General features: G+C 43.9%; 1 protein-coding gene; it reads left to right on the plus strand.

Annotated features, from left to right (window-relative positions):
- The window catches only part of LOC136629094 (zinc finger protein 84-like), a 341,525-nt gene that overhangs the window by 54,746 nt on the left and 272,439 nt on the right, over nucleotides 1-14,340 (plus strand).

The following is a 14,340-nucleotide window of genomic DNA, read 5'->3' on the forward strand; positions in this document are numbered from 1 at the left end:
GTTAAATATTTGGGGTATAATCTGTCAGATGAAGGTAGACATTTAGATGAAGTTAAGAAGCAAGCAATTGTGGAGGTCCCAAAACTAAAAAATAATGATGTCCTTTTTGGAAATGATGGACTTCTGCAGAGCCTGGATCCCAAATTATGCATCCCTGACAGTGCTTCTTAGCAGACTCATCTATGATGAATCCTTGGCTGCAGCTGACAGGATCCAGTGGGATGCGCCCTCTGAGGAAGCCTTTATCAGGTTAAAACAGACACTGGTGGGCACGTCAGCCTTGGGGGCTGCCAAATTACAACAAGCCCTTTGTGAAAACTGTTCACTCAAGGGAAGGATATATGGCCTCTGTGTTAACTCAGGAACATGGTGGGAAACAGACCGCTGGCATACTACTTTTGCAGACTAGATCTAGTGGGCTAAGCACTCCCACCCTGTGTACAAGCGGTAGTAGCAGCAGCTGAAGCAGTCAGATCTTCTGCCACTATAGTGCTGTTCCCCCCACTCACACTGAAAGTACCACACGTAGTAATTTATACTCATTTCCAAGTCCTTCTAGACATCCCCCTGCATGACACTACTGCTCTCACAGCCACACCTGAAAACTGAGAGATGTACTACACTCCATCCATCAACCTTACTGCCTATTTCTTCAGATGGTACTCCACACAACTGTCTAGGAGAGATGGCACATAGGGTGTGTACCATACCAGATCTGCAGGATATACCACTTGTAGATGCTGAATACTCTCTCTTTGTAGATCGGTCATCCAGGAAGAATTTCGATTGCACCAATGCCACCGCATGCTGTGGTTACACTAGAAGAGACCATAATAGCTAGGTCCTTGCCAAGGCACTACTCTGCATAGGCAGCAGAACTGGTAGCTCTGACTAAGGCCTGTCAGTGGGCACAAGGTAGGAAGGTCACCATTTACACTGATAGCCAATATGCCTTTTCCACAGTACATGTTTTTGCACAACAATGGAAAAACAGAGGGATGGTCACCTTCACAGGGAAAGACATAAACCACAAAGATTTAATCTTACTGTTACTTGATGCTATACAATTGCCTAAACAACTTGCAATCTGTAAATGTGAGGCACATACTACAAACCAGGATCATGTCTCTTTACGGAACAGGAGGGCCGATGAGGCTGCTAAAACAGCCTCATTAACACCACTAATGCATGTGTCAGAAACACCAATGTTAGACATGCAAATACTCAAAGACATGCAAGCACATGCCCCACCAGAAGAAATAAAACATTGGGTGGACAAGGGAGCTGTACATCTCCACAGGAAAAAAAACTGTCTTACCTAAATCTTTATTCCAAAATGCAGCAGTTTTGAGCCATGGCCTGTGTCATGTCTCAACAGGGGGGGATGGTAGCATTCATATAGAAAGTATTCACAGCCTATGGGTTTACAAACTACTCTAAAAAAAAATGTGTCCTGTATTATTTGTGCTAAACACAATGCACAATGGAATATAAGACCAAGGAGGGGACACTTTCCTACACCTCAGTATCCCTTCCAGCACATTTGTATGGACTACATAGAATTAAACAAATGTGAAGGTAAGAAATACTGCCTAGTTATCATGGATGCTTTAGCCAAATGGGTAGAAGTATTTCCCACAAGTTAACCAGACGCCTCTACAGTGGCAAAAGCGTTAAGGGAAATCATACTTAGGTTTGGGATCCCAGAGCGGATCTATAGTAATAACGAGACACATTTTGTGAATGAGATAATCACCAAGCTAGGAGAAGTACTTCACATAGACTTAAAAAAACACTGTGCATATCACCCCAGTCAGCAAGGCTGGTAGAAAGACATAATGGAATCTTAAAGAACAACTTGAAAAGGTTATAGAACAGACAGGCAGGAGTTGGGTATATTGCCTTCCCTTAGCAGTACTCAGCATGCACCATACACCTAACAAGGAAGGGTTAAGTCTATTTGAAATGTTGTATGGAAAACCATATAGACTACCTCAATTTAGTGTGATCAGGACTGATGAAAAAGCAGATCAAACTCTTGCTGAGTATATGGCTAAATTGCTACAATCTAAACAAATAATTCCTTCTAACTCTGTTCCAGAGGAACCAGTACATCTGGAAGAGAAATTGACGCCAGATGATTGGGTCCTCATCAAGGTTATAAAGAAAAGGAATTGGAAGCCTCCCAAGTGAGCAGGACCTTACCAGGTAGTCTTGACCACTCCTACTGCAATAAAGATTGGTGAAAGGTGGGCCTGGATTCACCAATCTCACTATAAAAAGGTAACACAGGCAGAGCAGGGACAGTGTGCTGAGGGGGTTCCAGTCCAGTCCGCTACAAAGGTGGGGTCCACATTAGGTGGTCTCCATCTCAACTCGGTGAAGAAATCCATACCCCTTCCCCCTGGATCTCCTCAGTAAGGAAAAAATGACAGTAATAGCATTTTATTTTCAGAGTATTAGTAAATCTGGGGAATGCTATTGGAGGTCATCATATTTACCCTGATCCTACACAATGGGATGATGCTGGTAGAGCTCTGATTTTAACTTTTGTAGGAGTGACAAGCACAATTTTGGTAGATATGTGTCAGATGAGGGACTTGCTGGCATTGCACACAAAGGAATAAGGCGTGGCTAGATGCTTGCCTGGCTTGATAGTACTCTTAGTCAGGCCACGTCCCTGGCAGCCATCTTAGTGCCAGTCATGGCCTGTGGTCATTTTAGTACCTGCTGTAATACCTTCGGCCGCTGCTCAAGCGCCATCTTAGCTTCTCACATCCCATAGATGTACCTTTTACCTGGCATCCCAATGCTTGCACTTGTAGTACACAACACCAGTGATTATTGCCTTCTCTGAATTGTGTAGGAATAGTCAGAACCCTCCATCACTGTCCTCTGTGTCTTGATATGTTGTCTATCTTAAGTGTGTGTTATAAGATCGGGTCAGTATGATACTGTGGGATATTTAGTCATAGCAGAGGAATGTGTACGGTCGCCTTCAGATAAGTTTCATGTAGTCAGGGGACAGGTTGCTATGGGTGACGCTAGCACTGACAAGGATCAGGGATGGTAGGCAGCAGGACAGAAGGGATGATTACATGAAGCAGATAGTCCTGGGATTAGACTGTGAAGGAATAAAAGTTTACAGTAGTATTAAATGAAGTTGACAGACAATGGCCTGAGTGCTGGCTCTGTGTGGTGGGGTTAGCTCACAAATGGTTAAATCATCTTTTACATTTGAATGCGTGATTCTGGCAAACCTATGATAGAGTTGCAGTTTCACTTTCACCCTCACCACTACCTTTCAGCTTTAGAGTACAGTGAGAAGAAGTGAGAGGGGAGTGTGTTACTGACTCTCTAACGTAGTAGTCTGAAAGTGATGCTCTGCTTGCTTGAAATGAATAGACTTATAATGAAGATGATCATGAATGAAGTTTAGTATAAACTTGTGTGAATAGGAAGCGTATATTCTTGCTGTTATTTGTGTACACGTCAGTTCTGTGATTAGTTTGCAGTGACTTTGATTGTTAAATGGTATTTACTGTTGTGTTTTCAGTGTGACAATGTCATGTAAAAAAATAATAAGTTGTTGATAATGTGAGACCTCAGTGTTCCTATTAAGAGAAAAATATTACAATGATACTACAGTTAGCTGTAGGATTCAAGAAATAGTGGAAGCTTTCTTTATCTTACCTCTTCTTGCTAAGAAAAAATTCCAGAGGGGAGGGGGTTGTTTAGGTTGGAGGATCAAGCGACTCTGCAGATGATTGGAGTAGTAGTAGTAGTAATAGCGTGAATTTTTATGCTATGCAGTAAACATTGTGTCTAGAGAATTATATGGTTATTAATATTTATATGATAGAAAGACTTGACTGAATGGATAGATGAAAGTTAATGACAAGTGTTCAAGCTGTGATGAATATAAAATGTGTGATTAAGCTTCTTAACTCTACCTACACCCCACAGATTTAGAAGTGAAGGAAAGCGCTCGCTCGGAGGATGTTAGAAGGTGCAGTTGGTGGAGGGTTCCAGGTTCTAGGGGAAGGCAGGAATTCATAGATGCTTGGAACAATCTCATAAATATGAGAGAGCGGCTATAGGAGACTCCAATCATATAAATGAGGGAGGAAAGATAAATGCAAAAAGGGAGAAAAAATCCTCAGCGCTCAAACCATGCAATGAAATGAAAAACATTCATATATATATAGATTACATAAAAGTACCTGATACGTGATGTGTGGTGTAGCAAATATATATATAAGAGTTCCACGTATTAATGTTCAAAGTAAAACACAATATACAACGCGTTTCGGCCGGATGGCCTTTTTCAAGTATATAGAATACATAAAAACATTCATATATATATGAATGTTTTTATGTATTCTATATACTTGAAAAAGGCCATCCGGCCGAAACGCGTTGTATATTGTGTTTTACTTTGAACATTAATACGTGGAACTTCTTATCACCGTCGGTGTCCACCACTACTTGATACGCCTGATCAGGTGAGGCCACTACAGGCTGCTGAGAACTAGAAGCCAGGAAGTGTGGACAGCAGGAAGCCTACAAAGGAGGTAAGGGGGAGCACTGCATAACATGAAAGTAGTTGTAACATTTTTTCCATTCTACTAGTGTCATGGATTAGAGGACCAGAGAGTTTATTTGCAGTAGCGCAAGTGCTCATGCACTATAATATTGTCACGCGCTGATGACTTCCTGGCAGAAATCTGGACTATGACAGCAGGCCCTAAGGCAATGGAAGGAAACTAGGATCGGTGAGCTCTTCTCCTAGCTGACTCTCTGCATGTAGGCGATTAAATGAGAGTGGTCGCTCTCAGACTCGATTAAGAAGTGAAGAGTTTAACAGCTTGTCTGACGGCAAAATAGCCCTATTAAGTTTGTCTTAACTTTTCTTCCAGCTGTCAAACCACGGTCAGCCGGTCACTATTTCATCGCTGTTGATCAAAAGATGATAAACCTTTTATTGTTGTCACTTGAAATGTGAGAACACTTTTGGTCAATGATAAGAACATATGTCCAAATAGAAATCTGCACTAATAGCATGCAAACTTTCCCGTTATAACATTGACATTGCAGCCATAAGTGAGACACATCTTTTTTTTTAAGGAACGTTTATTTAGCCAAAATAGACACTAATACAGAAACAGCAGACATCAAAAAGAATGCACACCTTGCTGATACATCACAGTACATGAGAACTAAGAGAAAAAAAAGACAAAAGTGAAAACACTGAGTGTCTCACATATTCGTGTGCATTTCTGATAAAACATAGTACTTGGCTGTTCCTTTTCACATTTATTTATCAACTACCCATGATGGAACAAACCCAAATCAGGGAGGGCTCCTAGCCTCGGAGCCCCAAAACACCAGGATAAAAAGAAAGAAGGAAAAAACAAGACAAAACAAACAAAAAAAAGGGACAAAAAAATTAGAAAGAACCCCCTCCCCTTCCTCCCCAAAACTTTAACTCTCCCCCCTTAAACAACAAACCTGTGCGACTCTTAAAGAAAAGAGAATTAGCCTAAACAGTAGATCAGTTCAAGCAGGTATCCCTCGCCATATCCATTCCCAGTATCTAGACAGACACCTCCACTGCAGTTGCAGGACAGTTCACCCAGCCCCCCCCCCCCCCAAACTTTGTCAAACTTCTCGGGACATCCCCTAGCCATATAAGTTAGTTTATACATTGGAAGCACAGAGTTCACCACCTGGATCCATGTGTTCCTGGTCGGCCTACCAAGGTGCTTCCAATTAAACAAAATACCCTTCTTAGCATAGAAAAACAGTAGCTTATATAACATGTGGGTTGCCGCTGCCACTGGTAGGTCTCCAACAAGCCCAAAGAGGCACACCCCAGGGTGCATGATCTTCGGGGCCCCCAGGTGAGACTCCATAAATATAAGAACGGCCCCCCAGTAGTCTCGCATGACACCGCAGTCCCAGAACATATGCATGATGGTACCATCAGCAATTAGGCATCGAGGCAGGTCGCTGAGGGGAGCAGACCCATTACATGTATCCTGGATGGGGTGTAGTATATACGGTGTAGGAACTTGACCTGGATAAGCCTATCCCTAGCACTAATCAAGGGTGAACCAGAGCCCGCCAATATGTCTTCACTCTCCCCCTCTAACAGATCAGGAATGTCAATGACCCACTTATGGGAGGCCCTCTCCCTTAACGGGGCAAGACACTGCACCACGTGGGCATAGAAACCAGACAATGGTCTTACACATCTGTGCCAAGCCTTCAAACCGAGTCAGGGACAGCGGTATGGACAGGCCCTGAAACTGAGCCCTGATCACATGTTGTAGCTGGTGGTATCTGAAATAGGAATGCTCAGGCAGGTCATAGATTATCTGCAGCTGATGGAAAGTGCAGAAGTTGCTCTCACTGACCTTGTCAGATAGTACATTAATACCATGAGCTCTCCAGAATGCAGACTCTACAAAGTGCTGCAGGTGCGGTAAGTATGGATTATCCCACAACGGAGTATGTGGGGATCGTGTGACTTCCACTACAGGGGTCAGCTGCAAGGCCTTGTGCCATATTTTAAGTGTTAGCAGCATGGGGGCAGGTAAGGGGGCAATAGGAGAGGAGGGGCCATGCATCAGCAGACCCCGCAATCCCAGGGCGGGCATCAGCAGACCCCGCAATCCCAGGGCGGGCCCACCCAGGCCCACCCCCCTGCACTTCAGTTCCACCACCGGATTGTAATCCGATGAAGTCAGCCACCACACAGCATACACCAGATGGCTGGCCAGGTAGTAGTAGTAGTAGTGGTAGTAGTAGAAGGGGGATAAGGCTAATCCTCCCCAGCTCACTGGGAGGCACAAGGTCTCCAATTTAATCCTGAAGGGTGATGCCTCTCCACAGGATATGCAGTACAATCCCACGGAGCGTAGCAAAGAATCTGGTTGGAACCAGGACAGGGGAGTTATGCAGGACATGTAAAAATTTTGGTAGTAACTTCATCTTTAACAAATTGACTCTGCCCACTAGAGTGAGCGTAAGAGAAGCCCATAGTGTCACCATTTCCTCAGCCCATTTTAGGAGGGGAGCTAAATTAAGGTCAAAGAAGGTAGAAACCCTCACCAACACTCTTATACCCAAGTAGGTTGTCTGAGCTGTCCAGCTCAGTGGAGCAAGCAAAGGAAGCTCAGCCGCTGCAGAGTCTATCGCAATTAAGTGAGTTTTGTCCCAATTGACCTGAATACCAGAAAAGTAGGCCAAATGTGTCAAAAATGGCGAGTGCAGAATCAAGCGAGGACTCTGGGTCCTGGAGAAAAAGGAGGGTGTCATCAGCGTATAGTGCTATGCGCTCTTCATAATTGTGAAGATTAAATCCCTTTATTACCGGTGAGGTCCGGACCTGATTCGCAAGGGACTCTATAGCGAGCGCAGACAGGGCAGGGGACAGGGGGCAACCTTGTTGTGTGCCTCCACCCAGGGGAAACTGGGCAGAAATATGGACATTGGTTTTAATACTGGCTACTGGGTCATATAGGATCTTTACCCACCTAAGAAATCAAAATCGTTGCATCACTGCCCACAAGTACCTCCACTCTACTGAGTCAAAGGCTTTTGCCTGGTCTATAAATACCAGGGTGCGTTTCCCCACCATTAGAGTGTTCATATATCAGATGGTCAAAAAGCCGTCTCAGATTCATGTCTGTACTTTTGCCAAGCATGAAACCAGACTGGTCAGCGTGCATAATCTCATTAAGAACGGAATTTGTGCGCCTCGCCAGTATTTTTGCCAAAATTTTAACGTCGTTATTAAGAAGCGAGATGGGCCTATAGGAACCACAATCTGCAGTATCTTTTCCAGCTTTAGGAATTATGGCCTTGCGCATGGTGTCCGGCAGGGCACCATCTCGCAGGATAGAATTATATAGCGTTAGAAGCCGGGGAGCTAGGAAATCCGAATTCTTTTTATACCATTCCCCAGGGAGTCTATCCAACCCTGGCGATTTCCTATTGGGGAGTGACTTAATAGCATCCATTATCTCCTCTATACTCAAGCCCCCATCCAAATAAGTGGCACTACTCTGGCTCAGTGTAGGGAAGGGGATATCATCAAGGTAGGCTGTTAGCTGTTCATCTGAGCAGCTAAGTTTGGAAGTATATAGTGTAGCAAGTGGGGTGCACTTGCCTGCGGATCGCCAACTTCCAGACCAGAATGGGCACTAGCCGTGTAGAAACACTCTGGAGACGTGGATTTTCTTTAAACCTGGCTCCTACCAGTCTTTATTCACAGCACAAACAATGTAAACAGAGTCCATATAACGTACTTCAGTAAAACAAAGTTCATACACACACCCCACCTGGGTGTTGAGGTTAGGGTGGTCAACCCTGTCAACCTCTTGCCTTCCTGGTCTGCACCAGACCCTGGGGGCAAGCAACTGAGCTTTCTCTCTCAGCCAACATCTCTCTGGGTGTAGCAGGAATGTACACTTATATACAACTTCCTGACCACACCTATGGATGTTTTCCCTTTTCTCAGGCACCAGAATGCCTGTCTGTTGCCCCCTACAGGCCATTCTCTGTAGTGCACCTCTACATACCCCCCCCCCCCCCTTTGATAAAGGCCATAGGTCATATCACACGTTTCTCTTTTGGCCCTTCAGGGTCAAAACTCCAGGTTTGGGGGTCTCTTTCTATTTTTACTTGTCTGACAAGTTCTCTCTTCTTGTCTTCACTTGGCTCATCACATCCTTGCAGATCTTTCTCAGACAATATCCTCCCAGCTTGCAGGTTGACTTGCAAGTGCAACTTTGTATGTTCAGTGGCTTGTAACTCATCTTCAAGTTCCTCTAACTGAATCTTGCTTTCTTCTACTTCTTTAGACTTTTCTAGTTCATGTTCACCCTTTTCACCATCATCCTTGGAGCTAACTAAGTCCTCCATTTCAGTGCACAACGGCTTGTTAAGACTTTCAAACTGAGCCTCCATTTTGAAGGTTCCTTCTAGCTTAAGAACCTTGTCTCTGTATTCTTCCAGTTCCCCTTGTAGCTCATGCTCCAGCATGGCCTTGCTATGGATTACAGTCTCTAATTCATTTTTCAATCCATTCAGCTTTATAATTATCTTTTCCTCACTTTGTAACAATTATATTTCTTCTTAGTATAGTGTTATCGGTTAGACCCATTAGCATTCTTCGAAGTTCCTTCTCCTCTGAATCTAACTTTTGCTTGGTAGTATTCAGTTCACTGATGAGTTGGTCCTTGGAGCCAGCATCCCTGTGATAGGCTTCTACCACCTGGACAACCTGTTTCTTCACTTTCTGAGATCATTATACTCTTTCTGCAGTTCTTCCAAGATTTCTGCTGCCACTTCTGAGACCTTCTCCTTGGCCTCTTGTACTTCAGAGGTCTGTTCAGTCTGCATCTTTTGCACAGCTCTCACCTTAATTGCTTTTCTTTTGCTTATAGAAGTGATTTCTTTCCTCCAGACCATCCAAGTCTTTACAAACTGTTCACCTGAAGTGCCCAGGTCACCTTCACATAATTTGGTATGCTTCGCCACTTGTGTCTTATTTTTACAATTCTTCATTCCTGCCACCGGTTGTTGGACCATGCCCTTGCATTTTCTTTGTACCAGAGTTCGCTTTCCAGCACCATTATCGGGAATCTTCCACAAGCCCTTCTTCTCTTTTACTTGCTGTCTGAACTGGCTCCTGGACCGCACTAGTCTCTGAACCCTCTTTTCAGAAACATGACACTGTGCTGCCCAGCGTTTCATCTTTAAGCTTGAATTCTTGGTGAACTTTTGGAACAGACCCTTTTTCTCTGACATTTTCAGGGTGCGTGTCAAAGTTAACCCTTCAGTCTTTTTCATACAGACCCTTTCTTCAGCACGCTCACACTGAGTGACATATCTTGCAGACCTGATTTTCTCCTCTGTAAGCTGCTGTTCACATATTTTCTGCACCTTTTTTTAAAATTTTGGACACAAGCTCTTTTTGGAGACCAAGCTCCACAGAAACATCTTCTATCTCTTGCTGAAGACTTACTTTAACCTTCTCTAGCTTATCACAGGCAGCTGCCTTCTCTTCATACTGCTGCCTTGTAGCTTCTAACTCCTCTTGTAATTCTCTTTTCTGCTCTTCCACAGAATCCAAGCACACAGCACTCTTCTCCAGTCTATATTCTAGATCAGACACCTCAGCCTGAATTGTTGCAACCTGCTCTGACAGGTTTCTCTTAGCTTCTGCATCTTCCTCTACCTGCTTGAGGAACACATCTCTCTCATCTTGCATTGTCTTCAGGTCTGCACTGAGACCAAGCCTTTGCTGCATCTCTTCTAGCAGTAACTTCTGGGACTCTTCACTCTGAACTTCCAGCTCCACCTGCAGTCTGCTCACCTGCTCAGACAACGCTGTCTGCACACTGTCACCTTCCGTTATTCTTATTTGTAGCTCCTGAAGCTGCATCTCAACTGTATTTCTCTTGCATTCAGACTGCTGTTTAACCTGCAAAAGGACCGTCAGCTTATGGGTAAGCTCAGTACACTTGCTTTCCATAGCCTGTTTGACCTCTTCCAAGGTTTCATTCATCTTTTCAGTTTGCTATAACCGTTGGGACAGTTCCTTCATAGCTAGCGCATGGGTCTGGATTAACGTCCTGGATCTGAGCTTCATATTCTTCAGCTTCCTCATCCAGGCTCATCTGCATCTGGGACACTAGTCTCTCATGCAGTGCTTCCTGGTTTTCTTTGTAAACTAGTAAGTCTTTCCAGATCTCTGCTTGCTTCTCTGCCTGACTGCAAGCAGCTTTCTCTTAAGCTGACTTATCTGGCACTCCAATTCACCATTTTTCTTTGCCAACTGCATTTTCAACTCTACAACTTGATTCTGCAAACCTATAGTTTGATTCCGTGCATCTGTAGAAGCTCTAACTCGCAATACGTCATCTCCAACTCTTGAGTTTGCATTTGCAGTTTCTTACAGTCCTGTTCATACTGCACAGATTGTGCATCCAGACATACTCTGCGATTAGCCTCATCTCTGGCTACATCTGAGGTCTTGTATCTCTTTATGGGATGTTGAAAGCTATCCCTCATACTTCTTTTTCTCACTTCTCATCTCTTCTAAGCTCTGTTCACACTGTACATTCTTCTTTTCCAGCAACACCCGGTGATCAGCTTTCTTCTTAGCCAATCTCTCAAGATGCTCATTCTCCTTTAAGAGAGCTGCACTCTCTGCTTTCTGCTGCTCAGCTTCTTGGAGAATACTTTCTTTTAGGAATTTATCTGTCTGTACCTCTGCTAACAGCCTTTGGCCTCTTCTCCAAGCAGACACAAGATAGTCCTTTCTTTCTGTAACTGAACTTCATAATTTCTATTAGCAGTTTGCAATGCCTCCTCAAGAAACTTTACATGAGCTTGCATTGGTGCAAATGCCTCCTGAATTTTAAACAAGCGTTCTCTTGGTGTCTCACCCTGGACCTCAGGATCTGCACTGATAACCTCACTTGTCTCACTAGCAGCAGCCTTTTTCTTCTTTTTTTTCAGATTTAGTTCAATCTATCTTTTCTCTCTCTAAAGGCATAGTACTACTCACTCCAGCATTTCTAGTCCTACACACACTATCCTCATTATTACTTCCCTCTTACACTAGAGGTATACTTGCACTGGCTCCCACATGGGCGTTGGCTGCACTCCTCATTGCACCCTGTTCCATCATGACTTCATTTGGTAAACATATCTACACATATTAGGCACAGGATACATCGCACCATCCGCCACACGTGACATTTTTGGGTTAATGGATTTTTCTTGCACCACCCGGTCAGCAACACAGTTCTCAGACAAGTCTTCCTTAACCCCTTCCTGCCCCATGACGTAAGGGTACTTCATGGGAGCGGGGTACTTCCCGCAAAATTACATACCCTTACGTCATGGGGCACCCCCCTTTAAAAAAGACAAACAAACTGGAGCAAGTTCAGAAAAGTTACCAAGATGGAGAGCGGTCTGCAACTCATGGCCTATGAAGAACGGTTAAAGGATCAGGGAATGTTTAGCTTGCAAAAAAGAAGGCTGAGAGGAGACTTAATAGCGGTCTACAAATATCTGAAGGGCTGTCACAGTGCAGAGGGATCAGCCCTATTGTCATCTGCGCAAGGAAAGACTAGAAGCAATGGGATGAAACTGAAAGGGAGGAGACACAGATTACATATTGGACAGTGAGGTAATTAATGAGTGGAACAGGTTACCACAGGAGGTGGTCAGTTCTCCTTAACTCTGCTACATCCACAATACACATATAGTACAGGATTGTGCACATTACACACATACAGCTCTGCTACATCCACAATACACATACAGGAGCGTGTACATTACACACATACAGCTCTGCTACATCCACAATACACATACAGTACAGGAGCGTGTACATTACACACATACAGCTCCCCTACATCCACAATACACATACAGTACAGGAGCATGTACATTACACACATACAGCTCTGCTACATCCACAGTACACATACAGTACAGGAGCATGTACATTACACACATACAGCTCTGCTACATCCACAATACACATACAGTACAGGAGCGTGTACATCACACACATACAGCTCTGCTACATCCACAGTACACATACAGTACAGGAGCTGTACATTACACACATACAGCTCTGCTACATCCACAATACACATACAGTACAGGAGCGTGTACATTACACACATACAGCTCTGCTACATCTACAATGCACATACAGTACAGGAGCGTGTACATTACACACATACAGCTCTGCTACATCCACAATACACATACAGTACAGGAGCGTGTACGCTACACACATACAGCTCTGCTACATCCACAATACACATACAGTACAAGAGCGTGTACATTACACACATACAGCTCTGCTACATCCACAATACACATACAGTACAGGAGCGTGTACAATACACACATACAGCTCTGCTACATCCACAATACACATACAGTACAGGAGCGTGTACATTACACACATACAGCTCTGCTACATCCACAGTACACATACAGTACAGGAGCGTGTACATTACACACATATAGCTCTGCTACATCCACAATACACATACAGTACAGGAGCGTGTACATTACACACATACAGCTCTGCTACATCCACAATACACATACAGTACAGGGGCGTGTACATTACACATACAGCTCTGCTACATCCACAATACACATAGAGTACAGGAGCGTGTACATTACACACATACAGCTCTGCTACATCCACAATACACATACAGTACAGGAGCGTGTACATTACACATAGAGCTCTGCTACATCCACAATACACATACAGTACAGGAGCGTGTACATTACACATACAGCTCTGCTACATCCACAATACACATACAGTACAGGAGCGTGTACATTACACACATACAGCTCTGCTACATCCACAATACACATACAGTACAGGAGCGTGTACATTACACACATACAGCTCCACTGCATCCACAATACACATACAGTACAGGAGCGTGTACATTACACACATACAGCTCTGCTACATCCACAATACACATACAGTACAGGAGCGTGTACATTACACATACAGCTCTGCTACATCCACAGTACACATACAGTACAGGAGCGTGTACATTACACACATACAGCTCTGCTACATCCACAATACACATACAGTACAGGAGCGTGTACATTACACACATACAGCTCTGCTACATCCACAATACACATACAGTACAGGAGCCTGTACATTACACACATACAGCTCTGCTACATCCACAATACACATACAGTACAGGAGCGTGTACATTACACACATACAGCTCTGCTACATCCACAGTACACATACAGTACTGGAGCGTGTACATTACACACATACAGCTCTGCTACATCCACAATACACATACAGTACAGGAGCGTGTACATTACACACATACAGCTCTTCTACATCCACAATACACATACAGTACAGGAGCGTGTACATTACAGACATACAGCTCTGCTACATCCACAATACACATACAGTACAGGAGCGTGTACATTACACACATACAGCTCTGCTACATCCACAATACACATACAGTACAGGAGCGTGTACATTACACACATACAGCTCTGCTACATCCACAATACGCATACAGTACAGGAGCGTGTACATTAAACACATACAGCTCTGCTACATCCACAATACACATACAGTACAGGAGCGTGTACATTATACACATACAGCTCTGCTACATCCACAATACACATACAGTACAGGAGCGTGTACATTACACACATACAGCTCTGCTACATCCACTATACACATACAGTACAGGAGCATGTACATTACACACATACAGCTCT

This window comes from Eleutherodactylus coqui, chromosome 5, assembly GCF_035609145.1.
Source record: "Eleutherodactylus coqui strain aEleCoq1 chromosome 5, aEleCoq1.hap1, whole genome shotgun sequence".
NCBI lineage: Eukaryota > Metazoa > Chordata > Amphibia > Anura > Eleutherodactylidae > Eleutherodactylus > Eleutherodactylus coqui.